This window comes from Ascidiella aspersa, chromosome 2 (assembly GCF_963924565.1).
Source record: "Ascidiella aspersa chromosome 2, kaAscAspe10.2, whole genome shotgun sequence".
Taxonomy (NCBI): Eukaryota; Metazoa; Chordata; class Ascidiacea; order Phlebobranchia; family Ascidiidae; genus Ascidiella; species Ascidiella aspersa.
The window spans coordinates 33,611,558-33,630,498 of NC_139448.1; the positions used below are offsets into that span (position 1 = coordinate 33,611,558).

At 40.6% G+C, this 18,941-nt stretch overlaps 51 non-coding genes across 51 annotated transcripts; all 51 read left to right on the top strand.

The window, feature by feature from the left end:
* Positions 1–305: 305 nt before the first annotated feature.
* On the top strand, positions 306–387 carry Trnal-aag (transfer RNA leucine (anticodon AAG)). The gene has a single exon. It is a non-coding gene; the product is annotated as a tRNA-Leu (tRNA).
* Positions 388–507: 120 nt separating this feature from the next.
* On the top strand, positions 508–589 carry Trnal-aag (transfer RNA leucine (anticodon AAG)). The gene has a single exon. It is a non-coding gene; the product is annotated as a tRNA-Leu (tRNA).
* Positions 590–1,523: 934 nt separating this feature from the next.
* Trnal-aag (transfer RNA leucine (anticodon AAG)) lies at positions 1,524–1,605 on the top strand. The gene has a single exon. It is a non-coding gene; the product is annotated as a tRNA-Leu (tRNA).
* A 122-nt stretch (positions 1,606–1,727) lies between these two features.
* Positions 1,728–1,809, top strand: Trnal-aag (transfer RNA leucine (anticodon AAG)). Its single transcript has one exon. It is a non-coding gene; the product is annotated as a tRNA-Leu (tRNA).
* A 528-nt stretch (positions 1,810–2,337) lies between these two features.
* Trnal-aag (transfer RNA leucine (anticodon AAG)) lies at positions 2,338–2,419 on the top strand. Its single transcript has one exon. It is a non-coding gene; the product is annotated as a tRNA-Leu (tRNA).
* Positions 2,420–2,743: 324 nt separating this feature from the next.
* Positions 2,744–2,825, top strand: Trnal-aag (transfer RNA leucine (anticodon AAG)). Its single transcript has one exon. It is a non-coding gene; the product is annotated as a tRNA-Leu (tRNA).
* Positions 2,826–3,151: 326 nt separating this feature from the next.
* Positions 3,152–3,233, top strand: Trnal-aag (transfer RNA leucine (anticodon AAG)). The gene has a single exon. It is a non-coding gene; the product is annotated as a tRNA-Leu (tRNA).
* Positions 3,234–3,559: 326 nt separating this feature from the next.
* Positions 3,560–3,641, top strand: Trnal-uag (transfer RNA leucine (anticodon UAG)). The gene has a single exon. It is a non-coding gene; the product is annotated as a tRNA-Leu (tRNA).
* A 122-nt stretch (positions 3,642–3,763) lies between these two features.
* Trnal-aag (transfer RNA leucine (anticodon AAG)) lies at positions 3,764–3,845 on the top strand. The gene has a single exon. It is a non-coding gene; the product is annotated as a tRNA-Leu (tRNA).
* A 122-nt stretch (positions 3,846–3,967) lies between these two features.
* Positions 3,968–4,049, top strand: Trnal-aag (transfer RNA leucine (anticodon AAG)). The gene has a single exon. It is a non-coding gene; the product is annotated as a tRNA-Leu (tRNA).
* A 122-nt stretch (positions 4,050–4,171) lies between these two features.
* On the top strand, positions 4,172–4,253 carry Trnal-aag (transfer RNA leucine (anticodon AAG)). Its single transcript has one exon. It is a non-coding gene; the product is annotated as a tRNA-Leu (tRNA).
* A 326-nt stretch (positions 4,254–4,579) lies between these two features.
* Positions 4,580–4,661, top strand: Trnal-aag (transfer RNA leucine (anticodon AAG)). Its single transcript has one exon. It is a non-coding gene; the product is annotated as a tRNA-Leu (tRNA).
* Positions 4,662–4,783: 122 nt separating this feature from the next.
* On the top strand, positions 4,784–4,865 carry Trnal-uag (transfer RNA leucine (anticodon UAG)). The gene has a single exon. It is a non-coding gene; the product is annotated as a tRNA-Leu (tRNA).
* A 122-nt stretch (positions 4,866–4,987) lies between these two features.
* Positions 4,988–5,069, top strand: Trnal-aag (transfer RNA leucine (anticodon AAG)). Its single transcript has one exon. It is a non-coding gene; the product is annotated as a tRNA-Leu (tRNA).
* Positions 5,070–5,191: 122 nt separating this feature from the next.
* On the top strand, positions 5,192–5,273 carry Trnal-aag (transfer RNA leucine (anticodon AAG)). Its single transcript has one exon. It is a non-coding gene; the product is annotated as a tRNA-Leu (tRNA).
* A 530-nt stretch (positions 5,274–5,803) lies between these two features.
* Positions 5,804–5,885, top strand: Trnal-aag (transfer RNA leucine (anticodon AAG)). Its single transcript has one exon. It is a non-coding gene; the product is annotated as a tRNA-Leu (tRNA).
* Positions 5,886–6,007: 122 nt separating this feature from the next.
* On the top strand, positions 6,008–6,089 carry Trnal-aag (transfer RNA leucine (anticodon AAG)). Its single transcript has one exon. It is a non-coding gene; the product is annotated as a tRNA-Leu (tRNA).
* Positions 6,090–6,415: 326 nt separating this feature from the next.
* On the top strand, positions 6,416–6,497 carry Trnal-aag (transfer RNA leucine (anticodon AAG)). Its single transcript has one exon. It is a non-coding gene; the product is annotated as a tRNA-Leu (tRNA).
* A 122-nt stretch (positions 6,498–6,619) lies between these two features.
* Positions 6,620–6,701, top strand: Trnal-uag (transfer RNA leucine (anticodon UAG)). Its single transcript has one exon. It is a non-coding gene; the product is annotated as a tRNA-Leu (tRNA).
* Positions 6,702–6,823: 122 nt separating this feature from the next.
* On the top strand, positions 6,824–6,905 carry Trnal-aag (transfer RNA leucine (anticodon AAG)). The gene has a single exon. It is a non-coding gene; the product is annotated as a tRNA-Leu (tRNA).
* Positions 6,906–7,027: 122 nt separating this feature from the next.
* On the top strand, positions 7,028–7,109 carry Trnal-aag (transfer RNA leucine (anticodon AAG)). Its single transcript has one exon. It is a non-coding gene; the product is annotated as a tRNA-Leu (tRNA).
* A 326-nt stretch (positions 7,110–7,435) lies between these two features.
* On the top strand, positions 7,436–7,517 carry Trnal-aag (transfer RNA leucine (anticodon AAG)). The gene has a single exon. It is a non-coding gene; the product is annotated as a tRNA-Leu (tRNA).
* Positions 7,518–7,639: 122 nt separating this feature from the next.
* Positions 7,640–7,721, top strand: Trnal-aag (transfer RNA leucine (anticodon AAG)). The gene has a single exon. It is a non-coding gene; the product is annotated as a tRNA-Leu (tRNA).
* Positions 7,722–8,047: 326 nt separating this feature from the next.
* On the top strand, positions 8,048–8,129 carry Trnal-uag (transfer RNA leucine (anticodon UAG)). Its single transcript has one exon. It is a non-coding gene; the product is annotated as a tRNA-Leu (tRNA).
* A 531-nt stretch (positions 8,130–8,660) lies between these two features.
* Trnal-aag (transfer RNA leucine (anticodon AAG)) lies at positions 8,661–8,742 on the top strand. The gene has a single exon. It is a non-coding gene; the product is annotated as a tRNA-Leu (tRNA).
* A 530-nt stretch (positions 8,743–9,272) lies between these two features.
* Positions 9,273–9,354, top strand: Trnal-aag (transfer RNA leucine (anticodon AAG)). Its single transcript has one exon. It is a non-coding gene; the product is annotated as a tRNA-Leu (tRNA).
* Positions 9,355–9,476: 122 nt separating this feature from the next.
* On the top strand, positions 9,477–9,558 carry Trnal-aag (transfer RNA leucine (anticodon AAG)). Its single transcript has one exon. It is a non-coding gene; the product is annotated as a tRNA-Leu (tRNA).
* Positions 9,559–9,884: 326 nt separating this feature from the next.
* Trnal-uag (transfer RNA leucine (anticodon UAG)) lies at positions 9,885–9,966 on the top strand. Its single transcript has one exon. It is a non-coding gene; the product is annotated as a tRNA-Leu (tRNA).
* Positions 9,967–10,088: 122 nt separating this feature from the next.
* Trnal-aag (transfer RNA leucine (anticodon AAG)) lies at positions 10,089–10,170 on the top strand. The gene has a single exon. It is a non-coding gene; the product is annotated as a tRNA-Leu (tRNA).
* A 122-nt stretch (positions 10,171–10,292) lies between these two features.
* On the top strand, positions 10,293–10,374 carry Trnal-uag (transfer RNA leucine (anticodon UAG)). The gene has a single exon. It is a non-coding gene; the product is annotated as a tRNA-Leu (tRNA).
* Positions 10,375–11,312: 938 nt separating this feature from the next.
* On the top strand, positions 11,313–11,394 carry Trnal-aag (transfer RNA leucine (anticodon AAG)). The gene has a single exon. It is a non-coding gene; the product is annotated as a tRNA-Leu (tRNA).
* A 122-nt stretch (positions 11,395–11,516) lies between these two features.
* Trnal-uag (transfer RNA leucine (anticodon UAG)) lies at positions 11,517–11,598 on the top strand. The gene has a single exon. It is a non-coding gene; the product is annotated as a tRNA-Leu (tRNA).
* Positions 11,599–11,720: 122 nt separating this feature from the next.
* On the top strand, positions 11,721–11,802 carry Trnal-aag (transfer RNA leucine (anticodon AAG)). The gene has a single exon. It is a non-coding gene; the product is annotated as a tRNA-Leu (tRNA).
* A 326-nt stretch (positions 11,803–12,128) lies between these two features.
* Positions 12,129–12,210, top strand: Trnal-aag (transfer RNA leucine (anticodon AAG)). Its single transcript has one exon. It is a non-coding gene; the product is annotated as a tRNA-Leu (tRNA).
* Positions 12,211–12,536: 326 nt separating this feature from the next.
* Trnal-aag (transfer RNA leucine (anticodon AAG)) lies at positions 12,537–12,618 on the top strand. Its single transcript has one exon. It is a non-coding gene; the product is annotated as a tRNA-Leu (tRNA).
* A 530-nt stretch (positions 12,619–13,148) lies between these two features.
* Positions 13,149–13,230, top strand: Trnal-aag (transfer RNA leucine (anticodon AAG)). Its single transcript has one exon. It is a non-coding gene; the product is annotated as a tRNA-Leu (tRNA).
* A 122-nt stretch (positions 13,231–13,352) lies between these two features.
* Trnal-aag (transfer RNA leucine (anticodon AAG)) lies at positions 13,353–13,434 on the top strand. The gene has a single exon. It is a non-coding gene; the product is annotated as a tRNA-Leu (tRNA).
* A 326-nt stretch (positions 13,435–13,760) lies between these two features.
* Trnal-aag (transfer RNA leucine (anticodon AAG)) lies at positions 13,761–13,842 on the top strand. Its single transcript has one exon. It is a non-coding gene; the product is annotated as a tRNA-Leu (tRNA).
* Positions 13,843–14,168: 326 nt separating this feature from the next.
* On the top strand, positions 14,169–14,250 carry Trnal-aag (transfer RNA leucine (anticodon AAG)). The gene has a single exon. It is a non-coding gene; the product is annotated as a tRNA-Leu (tRNA).
* A 326-nt stretch (positions 14,251–14,576) lies between these two features.
* On the top strand, positions 14,577–14,658 carry Trnal-aag (transfer RNA leucine (anticodon AAG)). The gene has a single exon. It is a non-coding gene; the product is annotated as a tRNA-Leu (tRNA).
* A 530-nt stretch (positions 14,659–15,188) lies between these two features.
* On the top strand, positions 15,189–15,270 carry Trnal-uag (transfer RNA leucine (anticodon UAG)). Its single transcript has one exon. It is a non-coding gene; the product is annotated as a tRNA-Leu (tRNA).
* A 326-nt stretch (positions 15,271–15,596) lies between these two features.
* Trnal-aag (transfer RNA leucine (anticodon AAG)) lies at positions 15,597–15,678 on the top strand. Its single transcript has one exon. It is a non-coding gene; the product is annotated as a tRNA-Leu (tRNA).
* Positions 15,679–16,407: 729 nt separating this feature from the next.
* On the top strand, positions 16,408–16,489 carry Trnal-aag (transfer RNA leucine (anticodon AAG)). Its single transcript has one exon. It is a non-coding gene; the product is annotated as a tRNA-Leu (tRNA).
* Positions 16,490–16,611: 122 nt separating this feature from the next.
* On the top strand, positions 16,612–16,693 carry Trnal-uag (transfer RNA leucine (anticodon UAG)). Its single transcript has one exon. It is a non-coding gene; the product is annotated as a tRNA-Leu (tRNA).
* Positions 16,694–16,815: 122 nt separating this feature from the next.
* Trnal-aag (transfer RNA leucine (anticodon AAG)) lies at positions 16,816–16,897 on the top strand. Its single transcript has one exon. It is a non-coding gene; the product is annotated as a tRNA-Leu (tRNA).
* Positions 16,898–17,019: 122 nt separating this feature from the next.
* Trnal-aag (transfer RNA leucine (anticodon AAG)) lies at positions 17,020–17,101 on the top strand. The gene has a single exon. It is a non-coding gene; the product is annotated as a tRNA-Leu (tRNA).
* Positions 17,102–17,223: 122 nt separating this feature from the next.
* On the top strand, positions 17,224–17,305 carry Trnal-uag (transfer RNA leucine (anticodon UAG)). The gene has a single exon. It is a non-coding gene; the product is annotated as a tRNA-Leu (tRNA).
* A 530-nt stretch (positions 17,306–17,835) lies between these two features.
* On the top strand, positions 17,836–17,917 carry Trnal-aag (transfer RNA leucine (anticodon AAG)). Its single transcript has one exon. It is a non-coding gene; the product is annotated as a tRNA-Leu (tRNA).
* A 326-nt stretch (positions 17,918–18,243) lies between these two features.
* Trnal-uag (transfer RNA leucine (anticodon UAG)) lies at positions 18,244–18,325 on the top strand. The gene has a single exon. It is a non-coding gene; the product is annotated as a tRNA-Leu (tRNA).
* A 122-nt stretch (positions 18,326–18,447) lies between these two features.
* Trnal-gag (transfer RNA leucine (anticodon GAG)) lies at positions 18,448–18,529 on the top strand. Its single transcript has one exon. It is a non-coding gene; the product is annotated as a tRNA-Leu (tRNA).
* A 122-nt stretch (positions 18,530–18,651) lies between these two features.
* On the top strand, positions 18,652–18,733 carry Trnal-aag (transfer RNA leucine (anticodon AAG)). The gene has a single exon. It is a non-coding gene; the product is annotated as a tRNA-Leu (tRNA).
* Positions 18,734–18,941: the final 208 nt, after the last annotated feature.

Consider the following 18,941-nt stretch of genomic DNA (forward strand, 5'->3'; position numbering starts at 1 on the left):
CACTTTTTGTTTAACTGCCAAAATTTATTATTTAAAATGAATTTCGTGGTACAATAATTGTGACGGGAAAATTGTGCGTCGCATGTAAGAAATCTTCAGCACTGCTAGCGTGGCCGAGTGGTCTAAGGCGCTGGTTTAAGGCTCCAGTCATTTCGATGACGTGGGTTGGAATCCCACCGCTGCCAATAGATTTTGTTATTTGAATACTTTTTTTAACCGCCACGATATATTATTTAAAATGAATTTCGTGGAACAATAATTGAGACGGAAAAATTGTTTGTGGCATCTAAGAAATCTTGAACACTGGTAGCGTGGCCGAGTGGTCTAAGGCGCTGGTTTAAGGCACCAGTCATTACGATGGCGTGGGTTGGAATCCCACCGCTGCCAATAGCTTTAGTTATTTGAACACTTTTTTTAACCGCCACGATATATTATTTAAAATGAATTTCGTGGAACAATAATTGAGACAGAAAAATTGTTTGTGGCAACTAAGAAATCTTGAACACTGGTAGCGTGGCCGAGTGGTCTAAGGCGCTGGTTTAAGGCACCAGTCATTTCGATGGCGTGGGTTCGAATCACACCGCTGCCAATAGCTTTTGTTGTTTGAATACTTTTTGTTTAACCGCCACGATTTAGCATTTAGCATGAATTTCGTGGTACAATAATTTAGACGGAAAAGTTGTCTGTTGCACTTAATAATGTTTGAACACAGGTATCGTGGCCGAGTGGTCTAAAGCGCTGGTTTAAGGCACCAGTCATTTCGATGGCGTGGGTTGGAATCCCACCGCTGCCAATTGCTTTTGTTATTTGAAAACTTTTTTTAACCGCCACGATTTATTATTTAAAATGAATTTCGTGGTACAATAATTGAGACGGAAAAATTGTGTGTTGCAAGTAAACAATCTTGAACACACGTAGCGTGGCCGAGTGGTCCAAGGCGCTGGTTTAAGGCACCAGTCATTTCGATGGCGTGGGTTGGAATCCCACCGCTGCCAATAGCTTTAGTTATTTGAACACTTTTTTTAACCGCCACGATATATTATTTAAAATGAATTTCGTGGAACAATAATTGAGACGGAAAAATTGTTTGTGGCAACTAAGAAATCTTGAACACTGGTAGCGTGGCCGAGTGGTCTAAGGCGCTGGTTTAAGGCACCAGTCATTTCGATGGCGTGGTTTCGAATCACACCGCTGCCAATAGCTTTTGTTGTTTGAATACTTTTTGTTTAACCGCCACGATTTAGCATTTAGCATGAATTTCGTGGTACAATAATTTAGACGGAAAAGTTGTCTGTTGCACTTAATAATGTTTGAACACAGGTATCGTGGCCGAGTGGTCTAAAGCGCTTGTTTAAGGCACCAGTCATTTCGATGGCGTGGGTTCGAATCCCACCGCTGCCAATAGCTTTTGTTATTTAAACACTTTTTGTTTAACCGCCACGATTTAGTATTTAGCATGAATTTCGTGGAACAATAATTGTGACGGAAAAATTGTTTGTGGCAACTAAGAAATCTTGAACACTGGTAGCGTGGCCGAGTGGTCTAAGGCGCTGGTTTAAGGCACCAGTCATTTTGATGGCGTGGGTTCGAACCCCACCGCTGCCAATTGCTTTAGTTATTTGAACACGTTTTGTTTAACCGCCACGATTTATTATTTAAAATGAATTTCATGGAACAATAATTGTGACGGAAAAATTGTTTGTGGCAACTAAGAAATCTTGAACACTGGTAGCGTGGCCGAGTGGTCTAAGGCGCTGGTTTAAGGCACCAGTCATTACGATGACGTGGGTTGGAATCCCACCGCTGCCAATAGCTTTTGTTATTTAAACACTTTTTGTTTAACCGCCACGATTTAGTATTTAGCATGAATTTCGTGGAACAATAATTGAGACGGAAAAATTGTTTGTGGCAACTAAGAAATCTTGAACACTGGTAGCGTGGCCGAGTGGTCTAAGGCCCTGATTTAAGGCACCAGTCATTACGATGGCGTGGGTTGGAATCCCACCACTGCCAATAGATTTTGTTATTTGAACACTTTTTGTTTAACTGCCAAAATTTATTATTTAAAATGAATTTCGTGGTACAATAATTGTGACGGGAAAATTGTGCGTCGCATGTAAGAAATCTTCAGCACTGCTAGCGTGGCCGAGTGGTCTAAGGCGCTGGTTTAAGGCTCCAGTCATTTCGATGACGTGGGTTGGAATCCCACCGCTGCCAATAGATTTTGTTATTTGAACACTTTTTTTAACCGCCACGATATATTATTTAAAATGAATTTCGTGGAACAATAATTGAGACGGAAAAATTGTTTGTGGCAACTAAGAAATCTTGAACACTGGTAGCGTGGCCGAGTGGTCTAAGGCGCTGGTTTAAGGCACCAGTCATTTCGATGGCGTGGGTTCGAATCACACCGCTGCCAATAGCTTTTGTTGTTTGAATACTTTTTGTTTAACCGCCACGATTTAGCATTTAGCATGAATTTCGTGGTACAATAATTTAGACGGAAAAGTTGTCTGTTGCACTTAATAATGTTTGAACACAGGTATCGTGGCCGAGTGGTCTAAAGCGCTGGTTTAAGGCACCAGTCATTTCGATGGCGTGGGTTCGAATCCCACCGCTGCCAATTGCTTTTGTTATTTGAACACTTTTTTTAACCGCCACGATTTATTATTTAAAATGAATTTCGTGGTACAATAATTGAGACGGAAAAATTGTGTGTTGCAAGTAAACAATCTTGAACACAGGTAGCGTGGCCGAGTGGTCTAAGGCGCTGGTTTAAGGCACCAGTCATTTCGATGGCGTGGGTTCGAATCCCACCGCTTCCAGTAACTTTTGTTATTTGAACACTTTGTGTTTAACCGCCACGATTTATTATTTAAAATGAATTTCGTTGTACAATAATTGAGACGGAAAAGTTGTCTGTTGCACTTAATAATGTTTGAACACAGGTATCGTGGCCGAGTGGTCTAAAGCGCTGGTTTAAGGCACCAGTCATTTCGATGGCGTGGGTTGGAATCCCACCGCTGCCAATAGCTTTTGTTATTTAAACACTTTTTGTTTAACCGCCACGATTTAGTATTTAGCATGAATTTCGTGGAACAATAATTGTGACGGAAAAATTGTTTGTGGCAACTAAGAAATCTTGAACACTGGTAGCGTGGCCGAGTGGTCTAAGGCGCTGGTTTAAGGCACCAGTCATTTCGATGGCGTGGGTTCGAATCCCACCGCTTCCAGTAACTTTTGTTATTTGAACACTTTGTGTTTAACCGCCACGATTTATTATTTAAAATGAATTTCGTTGTACAATAATTGAGACGGAAAAATTGTGTGTTGCAATTAAGAATTCTTGAACACAGGTACCGTGACCGAGTGGTCTAAGGCGCTGGTTTAAGGCACCAGTCATTTCGATGGCGTGGGTTCGAATCCCACCGCTGCCAATAGCTTTTGTTATTTAAACACTTTTTGTTTAACCGCCAAGATTCATTATTTGAAATTCATTTCGTTGTACAATAATTGAGACGGAAAATTTGTTTGTTGCAACTAAGAAATCTTGAACACTGGTAGCGTGGCCGAGTGGTCTAAGGCGCTGGTTTTAGGCACCAGTCATTTCGATGGCGTGGGTTCGAATCCCACCGCTGCCAATAGTTTTTGTTATTTGAACACATTTTGTTTAACCGCCAAGAATTGTTATTTCACATGAATTTCGTTGTGCAATGATTAAGACGGAAAAATTGTGTGTTGCACTTAATAATGTTTAAACACAGGTAGCGTGGCCGAGTGGTGTAAGGCGCTGGTTTAAGGCACCAGTCATTTCGATGGCGTGGGTTCGAATGCCACCGCTGCCAATAGCTTTTGTTATTTGAACACTTTTTGTTTAACCGCCACGATTTATTATTTAAAATGAATTTCGTGGTACAATAATTGAGACAGAAAAATTGTGTGTTGCACTAAATAATGTTTAAAAAGAGGTAGCGTGGCCGAGTGGTCTAAGGCGCTGGTTTAAGGCACCAGTCATTTCGATGGGGTGGGTTCGAATCCCACCGATGCCAATAGCATTTGTTATTTGAACACTTTTTGTTTAACCGCCACGATTTATTATTTAAAATGAATTTCGTGGTACAATAATTGAGACAGAAAAATTGTGTGTTGCACTAAATAATGTTTAAAAAGAGGTAGCGTGGCCGAGTGGTCTAAGGCGCTGGTTTAAGGCACCAGTCATTTCGATGGGGTGGGTTCGAATCCCACCGCTGCCAATAGCATTTGTTATTTGAACACTTTTTGTTTAACCGCCACGATTTATTATTTAAAATGAATTTCGTGGTACAATAATTGAGACAGAAAAATTGTGTGTTGCACTAAATAATGTTTAAAAAGAGGTAGCGTGGCCGAGTGGTCTAAGGCGCTGGTTTAAGGCACCAGTCATTTCGATGGGGTTGGTTCGAATCCCACCGCTGCCAATAGCATTTATTATTTGAACACTTTTTGTTTAACCGCCACGATTTATTATTTGAAATTCATTTCGTTGTACAATAATTGAGACGGAAAATTTGTTTTTTGCACTTAATAATGTTTAAACAGAGGTAGCGTGGCCGAGTGGTCTAAGGCGCTGGTTTAAGGCACCAGTCATTTCGATGGCTTGGGTTCGAATCCCACCGCTGCCAATAGCTTTTGTTATTTAAACACTTTTTGTTTAACCGCCAAGATTCATTATTTGAAATTCATTTCGTTGTACAATAATTGAGACGGAAAATTTGTTTGTTGCAACTAAGAAATCTTGAACACTCGTAGCGTGGCCGAGTGGTCTAAGGCGCTGGTTTTAGGCACCAGTCATTTCGATGGCGTGGGTTCGAATCCCACCGCTGCCAATAGTTTTTGTTATTTGAACACATTTTGTTTAACCGCCAAGAATTGTTATTTCACATGAATTTCGTTGTGCAATGATTAAGACGGAAAAATTGTGTGTTGCACTTAATAATGTTTAAACACAGGTAGCGTGGCCGAGTGGTGTAAGGCGCTGGTTTAAGGCACCAGTCATTTCGATGGCGTGGGTTCGAATGCCACCGCTGCCAATAGCTTTTGTTATTTGAACACTTTTTGTTTAACCGCCACGATTTATTATTTAAAATGAATTTCGTGGTACAATAATTGAGTCAGAAAAATTGTGTGTTGCACTAAATAATGTTTAAAAAGAGGTAGCGTGGCCGAGTGGTCTAAGGCGCTGGTTTAAGGCACCAGTCATTTCGATGGGGTGGGTTCGAATCCCACCGCTGCCAATAGCATTTGTTATTTGAACACTTTTTGTTTAACCGCCACGATTTATTATTTAAAATGAATTTCGTGGTACAATAATTGAGACAGAAAAATTGTGTGTTGCACTAAATAATGTTTAAAAAGAGGTAGCGTGGCCGAGTGGTCTAAGGCGCTGGTTTAAGGCACCAGTCATTTCGATGGGGTGGGTGCGAATCCCACCGCTGCCAATAGCATTTGTTATTTGAACACTTTTTGTTTAACCGCCACGATTTATTATTTAAAATGAATTTCGTGGTACAATAATTGAGACAGAAAAATTGTGTGTTGCACTAAATAATGTTTAAAAAGAGGTAGCGTGGCCGAGTGGTCTAAGGCGCTGGTTTAAGGCACCAGTCATTTCGATCGGGTTGGTTCGAATCCCACCGCTGCCAATAGCATTTATTATTTGAACACTTTTTGTTTAACCGCCACGATTTATTATTTGAAATTAATTTCGTTGTACAATAATTGAGACGGAAAATTTGTTTGTTGCACTTAATAATGTTTAAACAGAGGTAGCGTGGCCGAGTGGTCTAAGGCGCTGGTTTAAGGCACCAGTCATTTCGATGGCTTGGGTTCGAATCCCACCGCTGCCAATAGCTTTTGTTGTTTAAACACTTTTTGTTTAACCGCCAAGATTTATTATTTGAAATTCATTTCGTTGTGCAATAATTGAGACGGAAAAATTGTGTGTTGCACTTAATAATGTTTAAACAGAGGTAGCGTGGCCGAGTGGTCTAAGGCGCTGGTTTAAGGCACCAGTCATTTCGATGGGGTGGGTTCGAATCCCACCGCTGCCAATAGCATTTGTTATTTGAACACTTTTTGTTTAACCGCCACGATTTATTATTTAAAATGAATTTCGTGGTACAATAATTGAGACAGAAAAATTGTGTGTTGCACTAAATGATGTTTAAAAAGAGGTAGCGTGGCCGAGTGGTCTAAGGCGCTGGTTTAAGGCACCAGTCATTTCGATGTGGTTGGTTCGAATCCCACCGCTGCCAATAGCATTTGTTATTTGAACACTTTTTGTTTAACCGCCACGATTTATTATTTGAAATTCATTTCGTTGTACAATAATTGAGACGGAAAGTTTGTTTGTTGCACTTAATAATGTTTAAACAGAGGTAGCGTGGCCGAGTGGTCTAAGGCGCTGGTTTAAGGCACCAGTCATTTCGATGGCTTGGGTTCGAATCCCACCGCTGCCAATAGCTTTTGTTGTTTAAACACTTTTTGTTTAACCGCCAAGATTTATTATTTGAAATTCATTTCGTTGTGCAATAATTGAGACGGAAAAATTGTGTGTTGCACTTAATAATGTTTAAACAGAGGTAGCGTGGCCGAGTGGTCTCAGGCGCTGGTTTTAGGCACCAGTCATTTCGATGGCGTGGGTTCGAATCCCACCGCTGCCATTTGCTTTTGTTATTTGAACACTTTTTGTTTAACCGACACGATTTATTATTTAAAATGAATTTCGTGGTACAATAATTGAGACGGAAAAATTGTGTGTTGCAATTAAGAATTCTTGAACAGAGGTAGCGTGGCCGAGTGGTCTAAGGTGCTGGTTTAAGGCACCAGTCATTTCGATGGCGTGGGTTCGAATCCCACCGCTGCCAATAGCTTTTGTTGTTTAAACACTTTTTGTTTAACCGCCAAGATTTATTATTTGAAATTCATTTCGTTGTACAATAATTGAGACGGAAACATTGTTTGTTGCAACTAAGAAATCATGAACAATGGTTGCGTGGCCGAGTGGTCTAAGGCGCTGGTTTAAGGCACCAGTCATTTCGATGGGGTGGGTTCGAATCCCACCGCTGCCAGTAACTTTTGTTATTTGAACACTTTTTGTTTAACCGCCACGATTTATTATTTAAAATGAATTTCGTTGTACAATAATTGAGACGGAAAAATTGTGTGTTGCAATTAAGAACTCTTGAACACAGGTACCGTGACCGAGTGGTCCAAGGCGCTGGTTTAAGGCACCAGTCATTTCGATGGCGTGGGTTCGAATCCCACCGCTGCCAATAGCATTTGTTATTTGAACACTTTTTGTTTAACCGCCACGATTTATTATTTAAAATGAATTTCGTTGTACAATAATTGAGACGGAAAAATTGTGTGTTGCAATTAAGAATTCTTGAACACAGGTACCGTGGCCGAGTGGTCTAAGGCGCTGGTTTAAGGCACCAGTCATTTCGATGGCGTGGGTTCGAATCCCACCGCTGCCAATAGCTTTTGTTATTCGAACACTTTTTGTATAACCGCCAAGATTTATTATTTAAAATGAATTTCGTGGTACAATAATTGAGACGGAAATATTGTTTGTTGCAACTAAGAAATCTTGAACACTGGTTGCGTGGCCGAGTGGTCTAAGGCGCTGGTTTAAGGCACCAGTCATTTCGATGGCGTGGGTTCGAATCCCACCGCTGCCAGTAACTTTTGTTATTTGAACACTTTGTGTTTAACCGCCACGATTTATTATTTAAAATGAATTTCGTTGAACAATAATTGAGACGGAAAAATTGTGTGTTGCAATTAAGAATTCTTGAACACAGGTACCGTGACCGAGTGGTCTAAGGCGCTGGTTTAAGGCACCAGTCATTTCGATGGCGTGGGTTCGAATCCCACCGCTGCCAATAGCTTTTGTTATTTAAACACTTTTTGTTCAACCGCCAAGATTCATTATTTGAAATTCATTTCGTTGTACAATAATTGAGACGGAAAATTTGTTTGTTGCAACTAAGAAATCTTGAACACTGGTAGCGTGGCCGAGTGGTCTAAGGCGCTGGTTTTAGGCACCAGTCATTTCGATGGCGTGGGTTCGAATCCCACCGCTGCCAATAGCATTTGTTATTTGAACACTTTTTGTTTAACCGCCACGATTTATTATTTAAAATGAATTTCGTGGTACAATAATTGAGACAGAAAAATTGTGTGTTGCACTAAATAATGTTTAAAAAGAGGTAGAGTGGCCGAGTGGTCTAAGGCGCTTGTTTAAGGCACCAGTCATTTCGATGGGGTGGGTTCGAATCCCACCGTTGCCAATAGCATTTGTTATTTGAACACTTTTTGTTTAACCGCCACGATTTATTATTTAAAATGAATTTCGTGGTACAATAATTGAGACAGAAAAATTTTGTGTTGCACTAAATAATGTTTAAAAAGAGGTAGCGTGGCCGAGTGGTCTAAGGCGCTGGTTTAAGGCACCAGTCATTTCGATGGGGTTGGTTCGAATCCCAACCGCTGCCAATAGCATTTGTTATTTGAACACTTTTTGTTTAACCGCCACGATTTATTATTTGAAATTCATTTCGTTGTACAATAATTGAGACGGAAAATTTGTTTGTTGCACTTAATAATGTTTAAACAGAGGTAGCGTGGCCGAGTGGTCTAAGGCGCTGGTTTAAGGCACCAGTCATTTCGATGGCTTGGGTTCGAATCCCACCGCTGCCAATAGCTTTTGTTGTTTAAACACTTTTTGTTTAACCGCCAAGATTTATTATTTGAAATTCATTTCGTTGTGCAATAATTGAGACGGAAAAATTGTGTGTTGCACTTAATAATGTTTAAACAGAGGTAGCGTGGCCGAGTGGTCTAAGGCGCTGGTTTAAGGCACCAGTCATTTCGATGGGGTGAGTTCGAATCCCACCGCTGCCAATAGCATTTGTTATTTGAACACTTTTTGTTTAACCGCCACGATTTATTATTTAAAATGAATTTCGTGGTACAATAATTGAGACAGAAAAATTGTGTGTTGCACTAAATAATGTTTAAAAAGAGGTAGCGTGGCCGAGTGGTCTAAGGCGCTGGTTTAAGGCACCAGTCATTTCGATGGGGTTGGTTCGAATCCCACCGCTGCCAATAGCATTTGTTATTTGAACACTTTTTGTTTAACCGCCACGATTTATTATTTGAAATTCATTTCGTTGTACAATAATTGAGACGGAAAATTTGTTTGTTGCACTTAATAATGTTTAAACAGAGGTAGCGTGGCCGAGTGGTCTAAGGCGCTGGTTTAAGGCACCAGTCATTTCGATGGCTTGGGTTCGAATCCCACCGCTGCCAATAGCTTTTGTTGTTTAAACACTTTTTGTTTAACGGCCAAGATTTATTATTTGAAATTCATTTCGTTGTGCAATAATTGAGACGGAAAAGTTGTGTGTTGCACTTAATGATGTTTAAACAGAGGTAGCGTGGCCGAGTGGTCTAAGGCGCTGGTTTAAGGCACCAGTCATTTCGATGGCGTGGGTTCGAATCCCACCGCTGCCAATAGCTTTTGTTATTTAAACACTTTTTGTTTAACCGCCAAGATTTATCATTTGAAATGCATTTCGTTGTGCAATAATTGAGACGGAAAAATTGTGTGTTGCACTTAATAATGTTTAAACATAGGTAGCGTGGCCGAGTGGTCTAAGACCCTGGTTTAAGGCACCAGTCATTTCGATGGCGTGGGTTCGAATCCCACCGCTGCCAATAGCTTTTGTTGTTTAAACACTTTTTGTTTAACCGCCAAGATTTATTATTTGAAATTCATTTCGTTGTACAATAATTGAGACCGAAAATTTGTTTGTTGCAACTAAGGAATCTTGAACACAGGTAGCGTGGCCGAGTGGTCTCAGGCGCTGGTTTTAGGCACCAGTCATTTCGATGGCGTGGGTTCGAATCCCACCGCTGCCATTTGCTTTTGTTATTTGAACACTTTTTGTTTAACCGACACGATTTATTATTTAAAATGAATTTCGTGGTACAATAATTGAGACGGAAAAATTGTGTGTTGCACTTAATAATGTTTAAACAGAGGTAGCGTGGCCGAGTGGTCTAAGGCGCTGGTTTAAGGCACCAGTCATTTCGATGGCGTGGGTTCGAATCCCACCGCTGCCAAAAGCTTTTGTTATTTAAACACTTTTTGTTTAACCGCCAAGATTTATCATTTGAAATGCATTTCGTTGTGCAATAATTGAGACGGAAAAATTGTGTGTTACACTTAATAATGTTTAAACACAGGTAGCGTGGCCGAGTGGTCTAAGGCGCTGCTTTTAGGCACCAGTCATTTCGTTGGCGTGGGTTCGAATCCCACCGCTGCCAATAGCTTTTGTTATTTAATCACTTTCTGTTTAACCGCCACGATTTATTATTTGAAATGAATTTCGTGGTACAATAATTGAGACAGAAAAATTGTGGGTTGCACTTAATAATGTTTAAACAGAGGTACCGTGGCCGAGTGTTTTAAGGCGCTGGTTTAAGGCACCAGTCATTTCGATGGCGTGGGTTCGAATCCCACCGCTGCCAATAGCCTTTGTTATTCGAACACTTTTTGTATAACCGCCAAGATTTATTATTTAAAATGAATTTCGCGGTACAATAATTGAGACGGAAACATTGTTTGTTGCAACTAAGAAATCTTGAACACTGGTTGCGTGGCCGAGTGGTCTAAGGCGCTGCTTTAAGGCACCAGTCATTTCGATGGCGTGGGTTCGAATCCCACCGCTGCCAGTAACTTTTGTTATTTGAACACTTTTTGTTTAACCGCCACGATTTATTATTTAAAATGAATTTCGTTGTACAATAATTGAGACGGAAAAATTGTGTGTTGCAATTAAGAATTCTTGAACACAGGTACCGTGACCGAGTGGTCCAAGGCGCTGGTTTAAGGCACCAGTCATTTCGATGGCGTGGGTTCGAATCCCACCGCTGCCAATAGCTTTTGTTATTTGAACACTTATTGTTTAACCGCCACGATTTATTATTTAAAATGAATTTCGTTGTACAATAATTGAGACGGAAAAATTGTGTGTTGCAATTAAGTATTCTTGAACACAGGTACCGTGGCCGAGTGGTCTCAGGCGCTGGTTTAAGGCACCAGTCATTTCGATGGCGTGGGTTCGAATCCCACCGCTGCCAATAGCTTTTGTTATTCGAACACTTTTTGTATAACCGCCAAGATTTATTATTTAAAATGAATTTCGTGGTACAATAATTGAGACGGAAACATTGTTTGTTGCAACTAAGAAATCTTGAACACTGGTTGCGTGGCCGAGTGGTCTAAGGCGCTGGTTTAAGGCACCAGTCATTTCGATGGCGTGGGTTCGAATCCCACCGCTGCCAGTAACTTTTGTTATTTGAACACTTTGTGTTTAACCGCCACGATTTATTATTTAAAATGAATTTCGTTGTACAATAATTGAGACGGAAAAATTGTGTGTTGCAATTAAGAATTCTTGAACACAGGTAGCGTGGCCGAGTGGTCTAAGGCGCTGGTTTTAGGCACCAGTCATTTCGATGGCGTGGGTTCGAATCCCACCGCTGCCAATAGTTTTTGTTAGTTGAACACATTTTGTTTTACCGCCAAGAATTGTTATTTCACATGAATTTCGTTGTGCAATGATTAAAACGGAAAAATTGTGTGTTGCACTTAATAATGTTTGAACACAGGCAGCGTGGCCGAGTGGTCTAAGGCGCTGGTTTAAGGCACCAGTCATTTCGATGGCGTGGGTTCGAATGCCACCGCTGCCAATAGCTTTTGTTATTTGAACACTTTTTGTTTAACCGCCACGATTTATTATTTAAAATGAATTTCGTGGTACAATAATTGAGACAGAAAAATTGTGTGTTGCACTAAATAATGTTTAAAAAGTGGTAGCGTGGCCGAGTGGTCTAAGGCGCTGGTTTAAGGCACCAGTCATTTCGATGGGGTGGGTACGAATCCCACCGCTGCCAATAGCATTTGTTATTTGAACACTTTTTGTTTAACCGCCACGATTTATTATTTAAAATGAATTTCGTGGTACAATAATTGAGACAGAAAAATTGTGTGTTGCACTAAATAATGTTTAAAAAGAGGTAGCGTGGCCGAGTGGTCTAAGGCGCTGGTTTAAGGCACCAGTCATTTCGATGGGGTGGGTTCGAATCCCACCGCTGCCAATAGCATTTGTTATTTGAACACTTTTTGTTTAACCGCCACGATTTATTATTTGAAATTCATTTCGTTGTACAATAATTGAGACGGAAAATTTGTTTGTTGCACTTAATAATGTTTAAACAGAGGTAGCGTGGCCGAGTGGTCTAAGGCGCTGGTTTAAGGCACCAGTCATTTCGATGGCTTGGGTTCGAATCCCACCGCTGCTAATAGCTTTTGTTGTTTAAACACTTTTTGTTTAACCGCCAAGATTTATTATTTGAAATTCATTTCGTTGTGCAATAATTGAGACGGAAAAATTGTGTGTTGCACTTAATAATGTTTAAACCGAGGTAGCGTGGCCGAGTGGTCTAAGGCGCTGGTTTAAGGCACCAGTCATTTCGATGGGGTGGGTTCGAATCCCACCGCTGCCAATAGCATTTGTTATTTGAACACTTTTTGTTTAACCGCCACGATATATTATTTAAAATGAATTTCGTGGTACAATAATTGAGACAGAAAAATTGTGTGTTGCACTAAATAATGTTTAAAAAGAGGTAGCGTGGCCGAGTGGTCTAAGGCGCTAGTTTAAGGTACCAGTCATTTCGATGGGGTTGGTTCGAATCCCACCGCTGCCAATAGCATTTGTTATTTGAACACTTTTTGTTTAACCGCCACGATTTATTATTTGAAATTCATTTCGTTGTACAATAATTGAGACGGAAAATTTGTTTGTTGCACTTAATAACGTTTAAAAAGAGGTAGCGTGGCCGAGTGGTCTAAGGCGCTGGTTTAAGGCACCAGTCATTTCGATGGCTTGGGTACGAATCCCACCGCTGCCAATCGCTTTTGTTGTTTAAACACTTTTTGTTTAGCCGCCAAGATTTATTATTTGAAGTTCATTTCGTTGTGCAATAATTGAGACGGAAAAATTGTGTGTTGCACTTAATAATGTTTAAACAGAGGTAGCGTGGCCGAGTGGTCTAAGGCGCTGGTTTAAGGCACCAGTCATTTCGATGGCGTGGGTTCGAATCCCACCGCTGCCAATAGCTTTTGTTATTTAAACACTTTTTGTTTAACCGCCAAGATTTATCATTTGAAATGCATTTCGTTGTGCAATAATTGAGACGGAAAAATTGTGTGTTGCACTTAATAATGTTTAAACAGAGGTAGCGTGGCCGAGTGGTCTAAGGCGCTGGTTTAAGGCACCAGTCATTTCGATGGCGTGGGTTCGAATCCCACCGCTGCCAATAGCTTTTGTTGTTTAAACACTTTTTGTTTAACCGCCAAGATTTATTATTTGAAATTCATTTCGTTGTACAATAATTGAGACGGAAAATTTGTTTGTTGCAACTAAGAAATCTTGAACACAGGTAGCGTGGCCGAGTGGTCTCAGGAGCTGGTTTTAGGCACCAGTCATTTCGATGGCGTGGGTTCGAATCCCACCGCTGCCATTTGCTTTTGTTATTTGAACACTTTTTGTTTAACCGACACGATTTTTCATTTAAAATGAATTTCGTGGTACAATAATTGAGACGGAAAAATTGTGTGTTGCAATTAAGAATTCTTGAACACAGGTAGCGTGGCCGAGTGGTCTAAGGCGCTGGTTTAAGGCACCAGTCATTTCGATGGCGTGGGTTCGAATCCCACCGCTGCCAATAGCTTTTGTTATTTAATCACTTTTTGTTTAACCGCCACGATTTATTATTTGAAATGAATTTCGTGGTACAATAATTGAGACAGAAAAATTGTGGGTTGCACTTAATAATGTTTAAACAGAGGTACCGTGGCCGAGTGTTTTAAGGCGCTGGTTTAAGGCACCAGTCATTTCGATGGCGTGGGTTCGAATCCCACCGCTGCCAATAGCATTTGTTATTCGAACACTTTTTGTATAACCGCCAAGATTTATTATTTAAAATGAATTTCGTGGTACAATAATTGAGACGGAAACATTGTTTGTTGCAACTAAGAAATCTTTAACACTGGTTGCGTGGCCGAGTGGTCTAAGGCGCTGGTTTAAGGCACCAGTCATTTCGATGGCGTGGGTTCGAATCCCACCGCTGCCAGTAACTTTTGTTATTTGAACACTTTTTGTTTAACCGCCACGATTTATTATTTAAAATGAATTTCGTTGTACAATAATTGAGACGGAAAAATTGTGTGTTGCAATTAAGAATTCTTGAACACAGGTACCGTGACCGAATGGTCCAAGGCGCTGGTTTAAGGCACCAGTCATTTCGATGGCGTGGGTTCGAATCCCACCGCTGCCAATAGCTTTTGTTATTTGAACACTTTTTGTTTAACCGCCACGATTTATTATTTAAAATGAATTTCGTTGTACAATATTTGAGACGGAAAAATTGTGTGTTGCAATTAAGAATTCTTGAACACAGGTACCGTGGCCGAGTGGTCTAAGGCGCTGGTTTAAGGCACCAGTCATTTCGATGGCGTGGGTTCGAATCCCACCGCTGCCAATAGCTTTTGTTATTCGAACACTTTTTGTATAACCGCCAAGATTTATTATTTAAAATGAATTTCGTGGTACAATAATTGAGACGGAAACATTGTTTGTTGCAACTAAGAAATCTTGAACACTGGTTGCGTGGCCGAGTGGTCTAAGGCGCTGGTTTAAGGCACCAGTCATTTCGATGGCGGGGGTTCGAATCCCACCGCTGCCAGTAACTTTTGTTATTTGAACACTTTGTGTTTAACCGTCACGATTTATTATTTAAAATGAATTTCGTTGTACAATAATTGAGACGGAAAAATTGTGTGTTGCAATTAAGAATTCTTGAACACAGGTACCGTGACCGAGTGGTCTAAGGCGCTGGTTTAAGGCACCAGTCATTTCGATGGCGTGGGTGCGAATCCCAACGCTGCCAATAGCTTTTGTTATTTAAACAGTTTTTGTTTAACCGCCAAGATTCATTATTTGAAATTCATTTCGTTGTACAATAATTGAGACGGAAAATTTGTTTGTTGCAACTAAGAAATCTTGAACACTGGTAGCGTGGCCGAGTGGTCTAAGGCGCTGGTTTTAGGCACCAGTCATTTCGAAGGCGTGGGTTCGAATCCCACCGCTGCCAATAGTTTTTGTTATTTGAACACATTTTGTTTAACCGCCAAGAATTGTTATTTCACATGAATTTCGTTGTGCAATGATTAAGACGGAAAAATTGTGTTTTGCACTTAATAATGTTTAAACACAGGTAGCGTGGCCGAGTGGTCTAAGGCGCTGGTTTAAGGCACCAGTCATTTCGATGGCGTGGGTTGGAATGCCACCGCTGCCAATAGCTTTTGTTATTTGAACACTTTTTGTTTAACCGCCACGGTTTATTATTTAAAATGAATTTCGTGGTACAATAATTGAGACAGAAAAATTGTGTGTTGCACTAAATAATGTTTGAAAAGAGGTAGCGTGGCCGAGTGGTCTAAGGCGCTGGTTTAAGGCACCAGTCATTTCGATGGGGTGGGTTCGAATCCCACCGCTGCCAATAGCATTTGTTATTTGAACACTTTTTGTTTAACCGCCACGATTTATTATTTAAAATGAATTTCGTGGTACAATAATTGAGACAGAAAAATTGTGTGTTGCACTAAATAATGTTTAAAAAGAGGTAGCGTGGCCGAGTGGTCTAAGGCGCTGGTTTAAGGCACCAGTCATTTCGATGGGGTTGGTTCGAATCCCACCGCTGCCAATAGCATTTGTTATTTGAACACTTTTTGTTTAACCGCCACGATTTATTATTTGAAATTCATTTCGTTGTACAATAATTGAGACGGAAAATTTGTTTGTTGCACTTAATAATGTTTAAACAGAGGTAGCGTGGCCGAGTGGTCTAAGGCGCTGGTTTAAGGCACCAGTCATTTCGATGGCTTGGGTTCGCACCGCTGCCAATAGCTTTTGTTGTTTAAACACTTTTTGTTTAACCGCCACGATTTATTATTTGAAATTCATTTCGTTGTGCAATAATTGAGACGGAAAAATTGTGTGTTGCACTTAATAATGTTTAAACAGAGGTAGCGTGGCCGAGTGGTCTAAGGCGCTGGTTTAAGGCACCAGTCATTTCGATGGCATGGGTTCGAATTCCACCGCTGCCAATAGCTTTTGTTATTTAAACACTTTTTGTTTAACCGCCAAGATTTATCATTTGAAATGCATTTCGTTGTGCAATAATTGAGACGGAAAAATTGTGTGTTGCACTTAATAATGTTTAAACAGAGGTAGCGTGGCCGAGTGGTCTAAGGCGCTGGTTTAAGGCACCAGTCATTTCGATGGCGTGGGTTCGAATCCCACCGCTGCCAATAGCTTTTGTTGTTTAAACACTTTTTGTTTAACCGCCAAGATTTATTATTTGAAATTCATTTCGTTGTACAATAATTGAGACGGAAAATTTGTTTGTTGCAACTAAGAAATCTTGAACACAGGTAGCGTGGCCGAGTGGTCTCAGGCGCTGGTTTTAGGCACCAGTCATTTCGATGGCGTGGGTTCGAATCCCACCGCTGCCAATAGCTTTTGTTATTTAAACACTTTTTGTTTAACCGCCACGATTTATTATTTAAAATGATTTTCGTGGTACAATAATTGAGACAGAATAATTGTGTGTTGCACTTAATAATGTTTAAACAGAGGTAGCGTGGCCGAGTGGTCTAAGGCGCTGGTTTAAGGCACCAGTCATTTCGATGGCGTGGGTTCGAATCCCACCGCTGCCAATAGCTTTTGTTATTTGAACACTTTTTGTTTAACCGACACGATTTTTCATTTAAAATGTATTTCGTGGTACAATAATTGAGACGGAAAAATTGTGTGTTGCAATTAAGAATTCTTGAACACAGGTAGCGTGGCCGAGTGGTCTAAGGCGCTGGTTTAAGGCACCAGTCATTTCGATGGCGTGGGTTCGAATCCCACCGCTGCCAATAGCTTTTGTTATTTAAACACTTTTTGTTTAACCGCCAAGATTTATCATTTGAAATGCATTTCGTTGTGCAATAATTGAGACGGAAAAATTGTGTGTTACACTTAATAATGTTTAAACACAGGTAGCGTGGCCGAGTGGTCTAAGGCGCTGCTTTTAGGCACCAGTCATTTCGTTGGCGTGGGTTCGAATCCCACCGCTGCCAATAGCTTTTGTTATTTAATCACTTTTTGTTTAACCGCCACGATTTATTATTTGAAATGAATTTCGTGGTACAATAATTGAGACAGAAAAATTGTGGGTTGCACTTAATAATGTTTAAACAGAGGTACCGTGGCCGAGTGTTTTAAGGCGCTGGTTTAAGGCACCAGTCATTTCGATGGCGTGGGTTCGAATCCCACCGCTGCCAATAGCTTTTGTTATTCGAACACTTTTTGTATAACCGCCAAGATTTATTATTTAAAATGAATTTCGTGGTACAATAATTGAGACGGAAACATTGTTTGTTGCAACTAAGAAATCTTGAACACAGGTACCGTGACCGAATGGTCCAAGGCGCTGGTTTAAGGCACCAGTCATTTCGATGGCGTGGGTTCGAATCCCACCGCTGCCAATAGCTTTTGTTATTTGAACACTTTGTGTTTAACCGCCACGATTTATTATTTAAAATGAATTTCGTGGTACAATAATTGAGACGGAAACATTGTTTGTTGCAACTAAGAAATCTTGAACACTGGTTGCGTGGTCGAGTGGTCTAAGGCGCTGGTTTAAGGCACCAGTCATTTCGATGGCGTGGGTTCGAATCCCACCGCTGCCAGTAACTTCTGTTATTTGAACACTTTGTGTTTAACCGCCACGATTTATTATTTAAAATGAATTTCGTTGTACAATAATTGAGACGGAAAAATTGTGTGTTGCAATTAAGAATTCTTGAACACAGGTACCGTGACCGAGTGGTCTAAGGCGCTGGTTTAAGGCACCAGTCATTTCGATGGCGTGGGTTCGAATCCCACCGCTGCCAATAGCTTTTGTTATTTAAACACTTTTTGTTTAACCGCCAAGATTCATTATTTGAAATTCATTTCGTTGTACAATAATTGAGACGGAAAATTTGTTTGTTGCAACTAAGAAATCTTGAACACTGGTAGCGTGGCCGAGTGGTCGTGGGCGCTGGTTTTAGGCACCAGTCATTTCGATGGCGTGGGTTCGAATCCCACCGCTGCCAATAGTTTTTGTTATTTGAACACATTTTGTTTAACCGCCAAGAATTGTTATTTCACATGAATTTCGTTGTGCAATGATTAAGACGGAAAAATTGTGTTTTGCACTTAATAATGTTTAAACACAGGTAGCGTGGCCGAGTGGTCTAAGGCGCTGGTTTGAGGCACCAGTCATTTCGATGGCGTGGGTTCGAATGCCACCGCTGCCAATAGCTTTTGTTATTTGAACACTTTTTGTTTAACCGCCACGATTTATTATTTAAAATGAATTTCGTGGTACAATAATTGAGACAGAAAAATTGTGTGTTGCACTAAATAATGTTTAAAAAGAGGTAGCGTGGCCGAGTGGTCTAAGGCGCTGGTTTAAGGCACCAGTCATTTCGATGGGGTGGGTTCGAATCCCACCGCTGCCAATAGCATTTGTTATTTGAACACTTTTTGTTTAACCGCCACGATTTATTATTTGAAATTCATTTCGTTGTACAATAATTGAGACGGAAAATTTGTTTGTTGCACTTAATAATGTTTAAACAGAGGTAGCGTGGCCGAGTGGTCTAAGGCGCTGGTTTAAGGCACCAGTCATTTCGATGGCTTGGGTTCGAATCCCACTGCTGCCAATAG